Source organism: Phoca vitulina, unplaced genomic scaffold (assembly GCF_004348235.1).
Source record: "Phoca vitulina isolate PV1807 unplaced genomic scaffold, GSC_HSeal_1.0 scaffold19, whole genome shotgun sequence".
In the NCBI taxonomy this organism is placed as follows: Eukaryota; Metazoa; Chordata; class Mammalia; order Carnivora; family Phocidae; genus Phoca; species Phoca vitulina.
In genome coordinates, this window is record NW_022589722.1 from 34,499,514 (window position 1) to 34,516,893 (window position 17,380).

The window sequence follows — 17,380 nt, forward strand, 5'->3', positions numbered from 1 at the left end:
GAACACAAGCAGGGGGAGTGGGAGAGGGAGAAGCAGGCTTCTGGCTGAGCAGGGAGCCCGACGAGGGGCTCGATCCCAGGACCCTGAGATCATGACCCGAGCCAAAGGCAGATGCTTAACGACTGAGCCACCCGGGCTCCCCAAGATTTTACTTATTTTATTTGAGAGAACAGAGCAAGAGAGAGAGCACACGAGCAGGCGGAGGGGCAGAGGGAGAGGGAGAAGCTGACTCCCTACTGAACAAGGAGCCTGACTCAATCCCAGGGTCCTGGGATCATGACCTGAGCTGAAGGCAGACGCTTAACCTACTGAACCACCCAAGTGCCCCTACTTTGTCAATTTCTACAAAAAACAAAAGACCACCTGCTGAAATTTTCCCAGGTATTGCATTGAATCTATAGATCAGTTCGGAGAGAACTGCCATCTTAATAATGTTGGTCTTCTAACCATGACATGGCCATGACATTTCACTCCATTTATTTAGGTCTTCTCTAATTTTTCTTAGCAATGTTTTTATTGCTTGGGAATTGGGAGATCACACCCAGGTTTGATAATTTGCTAGGAGGGCTCATAGGACTCAGCATATTATTACATTATATCATTATTGCAGTAAAAGGATACAAAATAAAATCAGCAAAGAGAAAAGACTCTTGGGGGGAAAGTTTGGGGGAAACCAGCCTCCAGCCTCCAGGGTCCTCTCTCAGTGGAGTCCCAGAGGAGGCACTTAAATATCCCAATGAGTTGTGATAAAGGGTGTGAAATGTTGCCAACCAGGGAAGTTCGTTAGAGATGCTTACCAGGAGTTCCTGTTTCTTTCCTAAGGCTGCTGTAACAAATGGATACAAACTAGGTGGCTTAAAACAACAGAGATGTATTGTCTTACAGTTTGGGAGGCAGAAGTCAGAAATCAAGGTGTCAGCAGGTTTGGTTCCTTCTGGAGACTGTGAGAAAGAATTTGTTCCAGACCTCTCTGTTAACTTCCGATTGCTGCCTGCAAACCTTGGTTGGAGTGTAGATGTATCATTCTAATCTCTACCTCTATTTTTACATCAGCTTGTCCTCTGTGTCTTCTTGCTTTTTCTTAGAAGGACACTTGTCTTTGGATTTAGGATGGCCGATCCCTCCCCCCCCACCCCGAATCAAGGGTGATCTATCTCAAGATCCTTAATTTAATTACATCTGCAAAGACCCTTTTTCCACAGGTCACATTGACAGGTTTTAGGTGGATATATCTTTAGGGGAAGGAGCACCATTCAACACACTACAGGGCTGGACCGATAGGCAGTCTCTGCCTGGTACCTGCCCAAATTCCAGATACCCAGAAAGAAAACGGATAGTCAGTATAAATCATATTGTTTAGGATGCTTGGGTGGCTCAGTTGGTTAAGCGGCTGCCTTCAGCTCAGGTCATGATCCCAGGGTCCTGGAATCAAGTTCCGCATCCGGCTCCCTGTTAAGCAGGGAGCCTGCTTCTCCCTCTGCCTCTCCCCCTGCCTGTGCTCCCCCTGCTTGTACATGTGCTCTCTCTAGCAAATGAATAAAATCTTTAAAAAAAATTTTTAAATCATATTGTTTGTACAGTTTATACATTATGAACCACTCTGATCACTTTTTTGGAGTGCTGGGAGCTCTCCTGAAATCCAGGTTCCCAGATGCCTGCCAAGGATTAAGTTAGTAGGCAGGGTGTTTCTAAGGATAAGTGTTTAGACTGCTGCATCGACTCTTCTTTGTACACACTTCTTTTGTTAGATTTATTCCTAAGAATTTTATTCATTTTGATACAATTGTGAATGGATTTTTTCTTTTTTTTCAAGTATAATTAACATGCAGTATTATATTAGCTTCAGGTGTACAATATAGTGATTCAACAATCCTATACATTACTCTGTGCTCATCACAGTAAGTGTACTCTTAATCCCAATCACCTATTTCACCCATCCACTCACCTACACTTTTCCTGTGAATGGAATTTTTTTCTTAAAAATTTTCAGGGGCACCTGGGTGCTCAGTTAGTTAAGCATCCGGCTCTCAGTAGGGGAGGCTGCTTCTCCCTCTCCCTCTGCTCCCCCCCATAAATAAATAAAAAACCTTTTTTTTTAAGATTTTATTTATTTATTTGACAGAGAGAGAGACAGCAAGAGAGGGAACACAAGCAGAGGGAATAGGAGAGGGAGAAGCAGGCTTCTCGCTGAGCAGGGAGCTTGATGCAGGGCACAATCCCAAGACCCTGGGACCATGATCTGAGCTGAAGGCAGACAGATGCTTAACAACTGAGCCACCCAGGCGCCCCAAATAAAAAACCTTTTAAAAAATATTTTATTTATTCATTTGAGATAGAGAGAGAGAGCACAAGCAGCGGGGAGAGGCAGAGGGAGAAGAAGACTCCCCGCTGAGCTGGGAGCAGGCTCCATCCCAGGACCCTGAGATCACAACCTGAGCTGAAGGCAGATGCTTAACCATCTGAACCACCCAGGCATCCTTAAATAAAAAAATCTTAAAAAAAAAAAAAAGTTCAGGGCGTCTGGGTGGCTCAGTTGCTTGAACATCTGCCTTTGGCTTGGGTCATGATCTCGGGATCCTGGGATAGAGCCTGCTTCTCCCTCTCCCTCTGCCACCCCCCCGCTTGTGCTCTCTCTCTGTCTCAAGTAAATAAAATCTTTTAAAAAAACGTTCAGATTGCTTGTTGCTAGTATATAGAAATATAACTGTTCTTTATATATTGATTTTATATTCTCTGACCTTGTTAAACTACTTATTACTGCTAGTAGGGTTTTTTTTTTTTTTTTTTGTAGATTCCTTATGATTTTTATTGTTTTTAAAGCTTTTATTTACTTATTTGAGAGAAAGTGCATGGCGGGGGGGTGGGGCAGGGGAGGGAATGTTGCTTAATCTCACAACCCTGAGATCACGACCTGAGCTGAAACCAAGAGTCGGACACTCAACTAAATCTGCCACCCAGACACTCCTTTCCTTATGATTTTTAAATAGATAATCATATCATCTGTGAACAAAGATGATTTTGCTTTTTCCTTTCTAATATGTATGCCTTTAATTTTTTTCTTGCCTTATTGCACTGGCTAGAATCTTTTGTACAATGTAGAATGGTTTCAAATATTTAAAAAATATTTTATTTATTTATTTGACAGATAGAGACATAGCGAGAGAGGGAACACAAGCAGGGGGAGTGGGAGAGGGAGAAGCAGGCTCCCCTCTGAGCAGGGAGCCTGATGTGGGGCTCGATCCCAGGACCCTGGAACCATGACCTGAGCCCAAGGCAGACGCTTAACCGACTGAGCCACCCAGGCACCCTTGATTTCAAATATTTCTTCTGTTCCTGCCTTTCTTTTCCCTCTGGTGTTCCCATTACAGGTGTGTTACACCTTTTATGGTTGTCCCATAGTCTTTGGATATTCTCTCCTGTTTTTTTCAGTCTTTCCCTTTATTTTTCAGTTTTCAAGGATTCTTTTGACATATCCTCTAGCTCAGAGATTCTTTGCTCAGCCATGTCCTGTATGGTAAGCCCACAAAAGGCATTCTTCATTTCTGCTCCAGTGTCTTCGCTAGCATTTTGTTGTTGTTGTTTTTTCTCAGGATTTCCCTTGTTCTGCTTACATTGCCCATCTGTTCTTGCATGCTGTCTACTTTATCCATTAGAGCCCTTAGCATATTAATCAGTGTTTTATATTTCTGCTCTGATAATTCCAACATCCCTGCCATGTCTCTTCTGAAACTTGCTCTGTCTCTTCAAATTGTGGTTTTTTTTCATCGTGTTTTTTAATTGTGTAGTTTGCCTTGTAATTTTTCTTGATAGTCAGACATGATGTACTGGGTGAAAGGAACTGCTATAAATAGGCTTTTAGTAATGTGACAGTGAAGTGTGGGGAGAGAGGAAGTCTTTATAGTCCTGTGACTAGGCTTCCATCTTTAGTGAGCCTGTGGCTCTGGACTGGGAGATTCACCAGTGCTTGTCCATCCTTTTTTTCCCTCTCCTCTTAGCTGGAACAGGCATCTTTAGAGGGTGGCAGCTGGGGATTTCCCTTCCCTGAGGTCAGCGAGGCTCTGGTTAACTAGTCTCCCTTGAGAGCAGGCCTTGGTAAGAACAAAGGGCTCTAGCACCTTTCAAAATGGCTCTTGGCCCCTCCCCAGCAGGAAGCAGGAGGGAATTTTTCTCCGATATTTACTGTGGGAACCTGGCCATGGTCCTGGAGATAAATCTCACAATGTTGTGGGGGCCCTTACGACTGGATCTCCCAAAGTTGTTAACTCTCAGGACTGTCCACTCTGAGCCTCTGGGAATCCATCCGTCATAGCCGAGGGGCCTCGTGCCAGCACAGCTCCCATGGTAGTTTCTGCTCATTAGTCTTTGCTCTGGTAAGCTGTGATGGCTTCTGTTTACCTCTCTGTCTCTCCAATCTGTGGTTTGCTGTGTCCTCCCTCCCTTCTCTTACAGATCCAAGAGCAGCTGGTTTTCATTCTGTTCAGCTTTTTACCTGTTAGAATGAGTGGTAACTTCCAAGCTCCTGACACGCAATCTAACAAGGTCAAATTGAAGTGGTAAAAGCAGACAACCTTGCCTCATTTTCAGTCTCAGTGGAAAAGCATTAAATCCTTCACCATTAAGTTTCATGTTAGGTACAGATTTTTCCTAGATATATTTGATGAACTTGAGGAATCTATTCCTAGTTGGTTGAGAGTATTTATTGTGATAGGCATTAACTTTAGTCAAATGTCTTTTCTGCAGTCATTGTGACAATCCTGTGGTTTTTACCTTCTATTCTGTCAATTGTGTATTGCATTAAATGAGTTTTGGACACTAAACCAATTTTGCATTCCAATGGGATAAACCCCAATAATCTTGGTAGTAATACTTTTTACATGTTCCTGAATTTGGTTCTTCATTCATTCCTACTGATTTACATGACCATCTTATGTCATTTCCTTTCTTTTTTTTTTTTTAAAGATTTTATTTATTTATTTGACAGAGAGATACACAGCGAGAGAGGGAACACAAGCAGGGGGAGTGGGAGAGGGAGAAGCAGGCTTCCCGCAGAGCAGGGAGTCCGATGCGGGGCTCGATCCCAGGATTTTGGGATCATGACCTGAGCCGAAGGCAGACGCTTAACGACTGAGCCACCCAGGCGCCCCATTTCCTTTCAGCTTGAAGAACTGCCTTTGGTATTTTGGGTAAGGCAGATTTGTCAGCAATGAATTTTCTATTTTGTTTGTCTGGGAATATCTTGATCTCACCTTCATTTTTGAGGATCGTCATCCCGGGTATAGAATTTTTTCATTGACAGGTTTTACTTTTCCTTTGGCACTTTGAATATGCCATTTTATTGCCTCATGGTCTTCATGTCTCTTAGGAGATTTCAGCTATTAATTGTATCATTCTTACCCTTTACTTCTACTGCTTTCATGGTTTTCTGTCTTTGACGTGCAGGAATGTGGTAATGGTGTACAGAGGTGTGGATCGCCCTGTGTTTCTCTTCTGTGGGTCTGTGGGGCAGTGGTCTTGCGATGCCCTGCCTCTGCCTGGTAGCACTGTGGGGTTCTTGCAGAACAGGGTAGGACCACAGTCCCTCCTGTTCTGATGGTGCTCCAGAGGTAGCACTTATTTTATTGAGGATTGTATCTTTTAGGGACGCCTGGGTGGCTCAGTCTGTTGAGTGTCTGCCCTCAGCTCAGGTCATGATCCCAGGGTCCTGGGATCGAGTCCCGCATCGGGCTCCTTGCTCAGCGGGAAGCCTGCTTCTCCCTCTGCCTGCCGCTCTCTCTCTCTCTGACAAATAAATAAATAAAATATTTTTTAAAAGAGTTTATTTATTTATTTATTTATTTATTTTTAAGATTTTATTTATTTATTTGAGAGAGAGAATGAAAGAGAGAGAGAGCACAAGATGGGGGAGGGTCAGAGGGAGAAGCAGACTCCCCGCTGAGCAGGGAGCCCGATGTGGGACTCGATCCTGGGACTCCAGGATCATGACCTGAGCCGAAGGCAGTTGCTTAACCAACTGAGCCACCCAGGCGCCCCAAAAAAGATTTTATTTTTAAGTAATCTCTGCACCCAATGTGGGGCTTGAACTCATGACCCTGAGATCAAGACTCCTATAGTCTACTGACCGAGCCAGCCTAGCACCCCTAGGCAGCACTCATTTTACATTACAGTTTTACTTTTTCCAATGTATTGGTGAATAACTTTGCATTTGGTGTTCTTAGTGGTAGAATTTATTTTAGTTGATCCTTCTGTGTCAGAAATACTGAATTCAGGGGCATCTGGGTGGCTCAGTCGGTTGGGCTGCTGCCTTCGGCTCAGGTCATGATCCCTGGGTCCTGGGATCGAGCCCCGCATCCGGCTCCCCGCTCAGTGGAGAGCCTGCTTCTCCCTCTCTCTCTGCCTGCCTCTCTGCCTACTTGTGCTTTCTCTCTGTGTCAAATAAATAAATAAAATCTTAAAAAAAAAATACTGAATTCAGCTTGGCTCTGTTTTAGCTGCTTTGTGTATGCTATAAAGCAGTTTAGGAGATAAGGCTGGGAAGGAGCCTTACATACCAACTATGTCTTGTGAGCACTGACAGAAACAAGGATTGTGGTTGCTGTACATATTTTCTCTCTGCATGTTCAGTGCTTCCTTGTCTCTACTCACCATTTTCTTCTCTCTCCTTTCAAGTTTTTAAAATATACAGGTGGTCAGAGTTTAGCTTTATCATTTCGCTTTAACGTAAGAGCATAAGAGAATACTCAATGGGACAGTGACGGAATTTGAAGAGTGAGGAATGCAGCCAATCATAGATACAGTGGCCGTTGTGACTGCAGATGTGCTCACTTGCAATGATCGTTCTTCACTTGCGGTAAGGACAGATGTATCTTGTTAGGCAGAAATATAGCATTGTTTTGTTGTTGAGTGGAAGTTCAAATATGTTTGAAAGTATGCAAATGGAAACTGACCATCCAGAGGTCAGACTCTACCCGTTTTCCATTTATGCTTCAGCTCTAAACCCACCTCTGCTTGCCTGCTCTGCAATAATGCAGCTGGATCCTAGAAACATTTCTCTTCTGCATTTGGCAAGATGTTAAGTTCTGCCCATAGAGAGTGTTGGAGAGGGACTTCCTGGTTTAGGTGTGCTTTCTTTTTCTTCTGTAGCTGCCAGAGCCACATGTGGGAGACATGCAGTGGTCTGTGAATGGCTTCCCACTAAGTTTCAGCATCAGCCTTGTGGGCAGATTCTCAGGGAGTCCCACAGACACCTCGGCAGAACTGGCCTGCACCTCGGAGGGATATAGTCTTGTCCATCAGCCTCTGTTCATATCACCTCTATCCCTGGACAACCCAGGGAATGTCTCTGTTATCCACTGGGCTGCAGTCACACAACCCAGCAACACAGGATGAATTCTCACCTTGGGGAGGGGACCTCCCTTCCAAGTTATGTCCTTTCTTGAATATAGAGTTCCCTTTACTCCTTTGTAATTAATCCCCTGCTATCAATAATTTTTATATCAAGCTTTCTCTGTTGAAGTCATTGTGCGGTTTCTGTCCCCTTATTGGACCATGACTACTGATACAAAGGGGAAGAAACCAAGCAGGGAAAGGCTATAAGGTGTGCATGTGTGCATGGACATGTGTGTGCATGGGTGTATGTAGGCTTGAGATTTGAAATAGAGAGGTCAGGGAAGCCCTCACTGAGAAGGAGACAAGGGAGTAAGATCTAGGAGGAAGTTAGTAAGCACAGCAATAACTAGAGGAAAGCATGGGCAAGTGGGCTGTGGCAGGAGGTTATCATGATTGAACCAAATGAAGAAGGGGCAGAGTAGGGGAAATGGGAACAAATCACACAGGACCTTGGAGTAACAGCAAGGACTCGGCTTTCTGGCTGTATGAGAGAAGAGCTGGGGGAGGGATGTGATGGGCTTGTTTTCATTGGACCCCTCTAGGTGCTATGCTGATGTAAGCCGGCCTATAGCAAGAATCCAGGATAGAAGCAGGGAATCCATTGGGAGGCTGCTGTTACCAGCCAGGTAAGAGAAACTGGTCTTGGACCAGTGCGTGGTTGTGCAGAGCTGGCCATATTTAGAAGTGGAGGGATTTGCTGATAAATCCAGTGTGGAATCTAAGAGGAGAAGGGCCCAGGCTGACCCCAGGCACTGTGGCCTGAGCACAGGAAGAACATCAAGACAGACAGAGGGTTGTGGGCACTCACACAGCAGAAAAAACAGTGGGAACATTTCTGGCATTCGGCCCTCTGGCCCTGAGCCCCCATTCTGCAGCTCAATCCATGGCACCGCCAGCTTCTACTACAAGGGGCCTTCACTTGCAGGCGTGCAGGGCGTTTCTCTTCTTGCTTGTAGGGCTAATACTTTTTTTTTTTTTTAAGACTTTATTTATTCATTTAAGAGAGTGAGCAGGAGGGAGAGGGAGAGAGAATCTAAAGCAGACTCTGCACTGAGCGCAGACACAGGGCTCAATCCACAACCACCAGATCACCACCCGAGCCCAAACCGAGAGTTGGATGCTCAACCCACTGAGCCTCCCAGGCTCCCACGGATGCTTTTTTTTAACCCCTACAGAACTTGCTAGATATCTGCCCTGCAGGATGCTGGGGGAAACTGTTCAGGGGGAGACGTCTCACCAGAGACATTCTGCCCTACAGCCACCCAAGGGGGTGCTGGAGAAGCTGCTGTCCGCAGCAACTGGCCGCGGGGAAGAGCGCACCTGGTGGTGCCTGCAACCCGCAGAGCGAGCCCCAGAACGAGCCCCTGCTCCCGCAGCGTCTCTCCTGCACCCTCTGCTGGTAGAGTTTGGCATAGCAACGGCCCAGATCCACTTTCTCCGAGCACACGGTGAATTTGGAGGGGATGCCGCTCGTTGTGCTAGATATCCCTCAGGTGTTCGATTTCCATTTCCAACATTTCCCCACTCCTCACGCTGACTCTTGAAAGAATAAATCTTATTGTATTTTATTTTATTATTATTTTTAAAAAGATTCTTTTTATTTGAGAGAAAGAGTGAGACACAGAGAGGGCATGAGCGGGGGGGGGGGGGGGAGGCAGAGGGAGAAGCAGACTTCCCGCTGAGCCGGGAGCCCGATTCGGGGCTCGACCCCAGGACCCTGAGATCATGACCTGAGCCGAGGGCAGAGCGTCACCGACTGAGCCCCCCAGGTGCCCGATAAATCTCATTTTAGAGATTAGTCTGATTGAATTAACTGGGCACATATTTCAATGTGCAAGACACTCAAGCACCCGTGGGGCACCTGGAAAAAGAGTGAGTCTGGTGGCTCCCAGTCCAGGTAGGAAACGGACGCAGAGGGACCTGCGCATGGCACACACCGTTCACGCTTGCTCTGGCCGTGCCCACCCAGGTGCCAAGGAGTTCAGGAAACATCCGGTGGGAGAAGCCTTCAAGCAGAGAGGAAGCCCGCGGAAAACGGGGAGACCCCTGCCCCAGGTGTGTGACCCGCAGATCATTTCAGGCCTCTGGAGGGGTTGTTCTGCTGCTGACATGGCATTATCCCAAAACAAGTTAATTAAGCTTGTATAGAAATTTGGTAGTACCCCAGACGACAGAGTGACAGAAGGCCGCCCCCCACCGCACCGCGCTCCCGCCGCGGCCGCGTCCACGTGAGCGCGCCGCCGCGCCCCGCCCCCAAGGTTCGGCCCCGCCCAGGCGCGCGCGCCCCCGCGCCAGACACCGCCCCCGGCGTGCGCGCGCGCTCCCGCCGCCGCCGCCGCCATTTTGGAGCGACCCCAGCGCCGCCCGCGGCCCGAGCCGGTCCCGAGCCGCTGGCCGGCCCGCGCCGTGTCCGTGGGCGCCGTGTCCGTGGGCGCCGCGCCCGGCCGGGCCCATGTGCGTGCGGCTAGCCCCAGGTCACCCGGGCTTCGCCTCCGCCAGCGCCCTGGCCTCCACCTGGGCCCCCGAGGAGCCGCCGCGACGCCCGGCCCGCGGGGCAGGTGAGTGCGGCCGCCCGCCGCGGCTCTTCCCAGCCCGGCCCGCCGGCCCGGCCGCGCCCGCCGGTGCCCCCGTCGTGACCGCCCCGCCGCTGGTGCACCAGTGTCTGTCCGCCCCGTCAGTGTTCACCCCCGTCAGTGTCCCCCGCCACGCTGCCCCCCCTGAGCGTGCCCGCCCCCGTCAGTGTCCCCCCCGGTCTGTCCCCCCGTCACGCTCCCCCTCGCCTCCCCCACTCCCTGTCCCCGAGGCAGGTCCACCTCCGCGCCCGTCGGGGTGCCGTCCGGCTCCTGACCCCCAGGTGCCCTCCTCGCCTGTCGGTGCCGCGTGTGTCCGTGTCCCCGCGCCCCTCCGCACGCTCCTGCCCTCCTCCCCCGCCTGTGGGGGGCCCTGACCCACCGCGCCGCGCTCCGCGCCTGTCAGTGCTGCCCCTCGCTACCTGTTGCCGCGGGACTCCCTCCCCAGCGCCCCGGTCATCGCTGCCCGGTCCCCTCTCTTTCCACCGCCCGGTAGCTTCCGCTGTCCGGCCTGTCACCGCCCCTGGCCTGCCTGCCCACCCCTGCCTGCCCCATGTCTTCCTCCAGCCCCGTGAGCTTGGCCTTCCCCATGCCCGAGCTGGCCCCCTTCCGTGGTTCCCTGACCTGTCGCTGTCACGTCTTCCACACCCCCCAGCCTGCCACTTAGCGTCCCTGTAGCCGGTCTGCATTGCCCACCCACTTGTTACTGAGTGCTCTCAGGCTGCCGCTGTCACCCCAGCTCACCCACTCTGTCCCTCCTGTGCGGTCCCTGCCCCTCACTGCGCCCCTCCCCCCTGCTGTCGCTCTGCCCACCTGTCTTGTCCCCGAGGCCTTCTCCAGCCTGCTGTCACCTGCTCCTGTGGCCTCACGGACGCCCTCCGCTCTTACCGCTTCATGTTCCCTGCTTTCTGGTTCCTCTTCCATTTTGGACTTTCTGGCTCCTGGCAGCTAGGCTCTGGAAAGAGCTGGGAAGCAGCTAGCTGTGAGAAGAGTTGGGGGGGCAGAGTCTCCCAGGCTGAGAGGACTGCACATGCAGTGGCCCGCTGGTGGATCTGGTCTGGGAACCCAGATGAGACGAGCGTGTGGCCAAGGTGAGGGGGAGAGAGATAGGAGCCAGAGTGGGCCGGTGGCCTTCCAGTCGTGCTTTTCCTTGCAGGCTGTGAGCCTGACTTGTGCGGGGACCTGGGATGGAGATTGAGCTGGGACATGCACGAGAGGAGGAGAGGTGGTGCTGGTGTGTGGGTGTAGTTGTGGTTTAGACCTTGCGGGTCAGCTTAGATATCTGGGGGCAGAGCTGTGGGACTTGCACATCGGTTAGAAGGAGCTGTGGTGGAGAGGGCTCAGGGGGCTTTCTAGCTTTCCTGGTGGCACAGGTGGACGGACTGTGGCACTGTGTACTGAGCTGGGGAAGCAGGGTGGGGTGCTGGCAGGAGCAGGGTGTTATCCTAGGTTGGAGGTGGAAAGAAAGGTTTTCCCATGGTTCAGAGTAGTGGGAGAAGTCTGACGCATCCAGGGGTCGTTAGCAAGAAGATACCTGGCAGGGGCGCCTGGGTGGCTCAGTTGGTTAAGCGACTGCCTTCGGCTCAGGTCATGATCCTGGAGTCCCGGGATCGAGTCCCGCATCGGGCTCCCTGCTCAGCGAGGAGCCTGCTTCTCCTTCTGACCCTCCCCCCTCTCATATAGACTCTCTCATTCTCGCTCTCTCAAATAAATAAATAAATCTTTAAAAAAAAAAAAAAATACCTGGCAGAAGAGTTTGGAGCCCAGAGGAGAGCTCAGGATGCAGGTAGACGGGCCCTCAGCACAGGGGTGATGTTTAAAGGCTTGGTAATGGCAGTGTATTTACAGACACACAGCACAAGAGATCGACCATTTATTGTGTGCTGCAGCCTAAAATTCTTTAACACAGAATGTGCAGTCTTTTATCTATTTTTTTACTCTTTTATACGAATTATTTAATCCCCAAAGGAATTCTAGGGTATAGGAACTATTATCACCCATTTTACAGAGGAAAAAACAGGTATACAACAAACAGATGATTGACTCAGGATTTACATCTCAGACAGCTGACTAAAGCCCCCCCCCTTCCTTTTTCTTTTGGTTAAGGAAAAGGCCAACTTTGAAAATACTGTTTAAATTTTTTGAATAATAATGGTAGCTGATTATGTACCAGACATTTTTGTGTATACACATGTGTGTTCCAATAAAGCTTTATTTAGAAAAACAAGCCCAGGCACTTTTTAAAGTGCATCACATATACCATCTTATTTAATTTTTTTTTTTTAAACAAAGTGCTTTACCTTTTATTATCCCTGTATCTTTGTGAGATATAACACACATTTTGACGAAAGGAGGTACATGACTTGTGCAGAATTTTCTATAAACCAGGGTGAAAACCAGTGCTAAATTTTGTATTTTGACTTCTAAACCAGTAAGCATTTACTTTTTTTCCCACCCTCCTCCCCTGTCCGCCTCCTAAGCATTTACTTCTTAAAACAACTTAATGAGGTACTTTTGATATTCTTATTAATATTTACATGAAGACACTGAGGCACAAATTAAGGAATGTATCCAATGTCACAATAAATAAATGGGAGACCCAAGACTCAGCTGAGGTGGTCAGACTCTAGAGCTTGTGCTTTTCACTCTCACCTTCTGTGGGTGGCTCAGGCACAGGGTAATCTGAACTCAAGAGTAAAATTCGGAAGGTACCAAAGTAGGTATCGTGAAGTCAGTCTCATTCTCACCCCATTCCTCAAGCGTCCTCAGCCATAGTTTTCTTGGAAATCATGTCCTATCTGTGTACAGCAAGCAACCTTCTTTTTAACACAGAATGTGCAGTCTTTTATCTATTTTTTTACTCTTTTATTTCTTTAAAAATATTACGGGGCGTCTGGGTGGCTCAGTCAGTTAAATGTCTGCCTTCGGCTCAGGTTGTGATCCCATTTTTTGGGATCGAGCCCTGAGTTGGGCTTCCTGCTCAGCAGGGAGTCTGCTTCTCCCTCTCCCTCTGCCTACCCCCCTTGCTTGTGTGCTCTCTCTCTCTTTCTGCACTCTCTCAAATAAATAAATAAAATCTTAAAAATATTCCACTAAAAATTATTGAAGAATATTTTACACCCAATGAAATGTGCAGATCTTAAATATGTTTGATGAATTTTGACAAATTATACACCAGTGTGTACATCACTTATGTCAAGATATAGAACATTTCTGGGCGCCTGGGTGGCTCAGTTGGTTAAGCGACTGCCTTCGGCTCAGGTCACGATCCTGGAGTCCCCGGATCGAGTCCTACATCGGGCTCCCTGCTCAGCGGGGAGCCTGCTTCTCCCTCTGACCCTCCCCCCTCTCATATACACTCTCTCATTCTCACTCTCTCAAATAAATAAATACATCTTTAAAAAAAAAAAAAGATATAGAACATTTCTGTCATCCCTAAAAGTGCCCTTGTGTCCCTTTTCAGTTACTACAACCAACCTCCAAATCCTGAAGCGACCATTGTTCTGATTTCTGTCAATACAGATTAATTTTGTAGGTCCTCCAACTTCATATAAACAAAATCACAAAGTATATGCTGTTTTGTGTCCGTCTTTTCCTCAGGGTAATGCTTTTGAGATTTATTTACTTTTTAAGTAATCTCCAATGTCCAACATGGGGCACTAACTCATGACTCTGTGATCACGAGTTTCACACTCCACTGATTGAGCCAGTCAGGTGCCCCTTGAGATTTGTTGATTTAAATGCTTATATCTGGGGGCGCCTGGGTGGCTCAGTCGGTTAAGCGTCTCTCCCTTCAGCTCAGGTCATGGTCTCAGGATCCTGGGATCGATTCCCGCATCAGGTGCCCCCCTCAGCGGGTATCTGCTTCTCCCTCTCCCTCTGCTCCTCCTCCTGCTGGTGTGTGCTCTCTATCAAATAAACAAACAAAATCTTAAAAAAAAAAAAAAAAATCTTGTATCTGTATTTTTTGCTTTTTATTTGAGTAGTATTCATTTGCATGAAAATATATCTTTTCCTATTGATGGATATTTGGGTTGCTTTTACTTTTTTGGCTATTATGACTAAAGTCAAGATTCTTATGCAAATCTTGTGGATATATGGTATTTTTTTTGGGTAAATATTTAGGAGTGGAATTGCTGGGTCATAGTATAGATTAACTTATTTATTTATTTATTATTTTTTTTTTAATCTTTTTTTTTTTTAAAGATTTTATTTATTTGACAGAGACACAGAGAGAGAGGGAACACAAACAGGGGGAGCAGGAGAGGGAGAAGCACGCTTCCCGCTGAGCAGGGAGCCCGATGCGGGACTCGATTCCAGGACCCTGGGATCACGACCTGAGCCGAAGGCAGACGCTTAACGACTGAGCCACCCAGGCGCCCCTAGATTAACTTTTTTAGAAACTGCCAAACTATTTTCCAAACTGGTGCCACTTTACACTCCCACCAGTAATGTATGAGAGTTCCAGTTTTTCCGTATCCATGCCAGCCCTTGGTATTGTCAGTCTTTTTAATTTTAGCTATTCAGGTGGTAGTGATATCTCACTGTGGTTTTAATTTGCGCCCAACGACTGAGCCACCCAGGCACCCCTAATTTGCATTTTTCTGATGAATAATGATGATGAACAACTGTTTTGTTTTATTTTTGGTGAGCACTTTAAAGATTTTGTTTATTTTAGAGAGAGAAAACACGTGTGCGTGCTTGCAAGCGTGTTGGAGGGAGGGGCAGAAGAGGAGGGAGAAGGACAAGCAGACTCCGAGCTGAGCCTGAGCCTGAGCCTGTCGTGGGGCTCGATCTCCCGACCTCGAGATCATGACCTGAGCTGACCTGAGCAGAAATCAAGAGTAAGATGCTTAACTACTGAGCCCCCCAGTTGCCCCTTGGTGGACAACTTTTTATATGCTAACTGGCCCCTTACATTTTTCTTGTGAGCTGTCAGGTTTTTAATCCACTCTATTGGATTGTTTGTTTTTTAAAAGATTTTTATTAGAGAGCATGCTCCAGTGGGGGGAGGGGCAGAGGGAGAGAGAGAACCTCAAGCAGATTTGTGCTGAATGCAGAGTCCTCGGGCTGATCCCATGACCCTGAGATCATGACCCAAGCTAAAATCCAAGAGTCCAGCGGCCAACCGACAGCCACCCAGGTGCCCTGCATTGTTGGTTTATTGTTCATTTTTTTTTTAATTTTTATTTATTTGACAGAGAGAGAGACAGCGAGAGAGGGAACACAGGCAGGGGGAGAGGGAGAAGCAGGCTTCCCGCGGAGCAGGGAGCCCGATGCGGGGCTCAATCCCAGGACCCTGGGATCATGACCTGAGCCGAAGGCAGACGCTTAACGACTGAGCTACCCAGGCGCCTCTATTGTTCATTTTAAGAGTTAAAATATACATATGTATGTGCTGATTATGAGTCCTTTATGATGTGTGTTTGTGTATTTGTGTGCAAGGAGTGAATATTTTTATTTTATGGTTTGCCTATTTTTTCTTTTTTTTTAAATTTTATTTGCTTTTTAAAAAAGATTTTGTTTATTTCAGAGAGAGACAGCGCAAGCATGAGTGGGGGGTGGGGCAGTGGGAGAAGCAGACTCCCTGCGGAGCAGAGAGTGTTATGTGGGGCTTGATCCTAGTACCCCGGGATCATGATCCCAGCTGAAGGCAGGTGCTTAACCGACTGAGCCACCCAGGCGCCCCAATTTTATTTATTTTTTTAAGAGTAATCTCTGCATACAACATGGTGCTCGAATTCATGATCCCAAGATCAAGAGTCATATGCTCTACTGATTGAACCAGCCAGGCACCTCTTGCCTGTTTTTTTCTTTTCTTTTTTCTTTTTTAAAGATTTTGTTTATTTGACAGAGAGAGACACAGCGAGAGAGGGAACATAAGCAGGGAGAGTGGGAGAGGGAGAAGCAGGCTTCCCGCTGAGCAGGGAGCCCGATGTGGGGCTCGATCCCAGGACCCTGGGATCATGACCTGAACTGAAGGCAGACGCTTAATGACTGAGCCACCCAGGCGCCCCTTGCCTGTTTTTTTCTTAATGGTGTTTTTTGATGAACAGAAAATTTTAACTTGGGTGAAGTAAAAAAAAATTTGTCAATATATATATTTTTTAAATTTATTATTATTTTTAGTAATCTCTACACCCAGTGTGGGACTCAAACTCATAACCCTGAGATCGAGAATCACGTGCTTCTCCAGCTGAGCCAGCCAGGTGTCCTGTCAGTATATTTTTTTATGTTTATTATGTGTCCTAACAGAATTTTGCCTGCACCAGTGTTGTGAAGACAGACACTGTCTTTTTCTTCTTCTTCTTTTTCTTTAAGATTTTATTTATTTGAGAGAGAGAGAGAGAGCGTGTGTGTGCAAGCGCACAAGCAGGGGGAACTGCAGGCAGAGGGAGAAGCAGGCTCCCCACTGAGCAGAGAACCCGACGTGGGACTCGATCCCAGGACCCTGGGATCTTGACCTGAGTCGAAGGCAGACGCTTAACCGACTGAGCCACCCAGGCGCCCCCTCTTTTTCTTTTTTAAAAATGTATTTATTTGAGAGAGAGAGCACAAGTGCACAAGTGGGAAGAGCAGGGAGAGGGAGAGAGAATCTCAAGCAGACTCCACACTGAGCATGGAGCCCGATGTGGGGCTCCATCTCAGAATCCTGAGATCGTGACCTGAGCTGACACCAAGAGTCGGACACTTAACCAACTGTGCCCCCCAGGCACCCCCCTTTTTTTTTGTAAAAGTTTTTTTTTTTTTTTAAGATTTTATTTTTAAGTAATTACTGCACTCTACATGGGGCTTGAACTTGCAACCCTGAGATCAAGGGTCACACATTCCACTGACTGAACCAGTCAGGCACCCCTGCAGAAGTTGTATAGTGGTATTTTTTTATTTTGATTTATGATTCACCTTTTTCTTTTTAACATCTTTATTGAGATTCCGTTGATGTACAGTAAACCACATGTGTTTAAAGTGTAAAATTTGATAAGTTTTTACGTCTGTATACACCTGTGAAGTCATCACCACAGTGTAGTGAACATGTCTGCCATGCCCCAAATTCCCTCATACCCTTTTGGGAACCCTCCATCCCACCCGTTCCTGCCTTTCCATCTCCAAGCAAATACTGATCTTTCTGAATGATCCTTCTTGCATTATTATTATTATTATTTTTTAAAGATTTATTTATTTATTTGAGAGAGCGAGAATGAGAGAGAGAGAGCACATGAGACGGGGGAGGGTTAGAGGGAGAAGCAGGCTCCTCGCTGAGCAGGGAGCCCGATGCGGGACTCGATCCAGGGACTCCGGGATCATGACCTGAGCCGAAGGCAGTCGCTTAACCAACTGAGCCACCCAGGCGCCCTGTTATTTATTTTTTTTTTAAGATTTTATTTATTTATTTGACACAGAGAGAAAGCACAAGTAGGCAGAGA

At 47.5% G+C, this 17,380-nt stretch overlaps 1 protein-coding gene across 7 annotated transcripts in view; it reads left to right on the forward strand.

Moving 5' to 3' along the window:
- The first annotated feature begins 9,765 nt into the window (after nucleotides 1–9,765).
- The window catches only part of PPP6R2 (protein phosphatase 6 regulatory subunit 2), an 89,701-nt gene continuing 82,086 nt past the window's right edge, over nucleotides 9,766–17,380 (forward strand). For all 7 annotated transcript variants that reach the window (XR_004300905.1, XR_004300906.1, XM_032416191.1 and 4 more), the window contains exon 1: nucleotides 9,766–9,944. The gene's annotated coding sequence lies outside the window, so the exon portion shown is untranslated. The remainder of the gene's footprint in view (nucleotides 9,945–17,380) is intronic.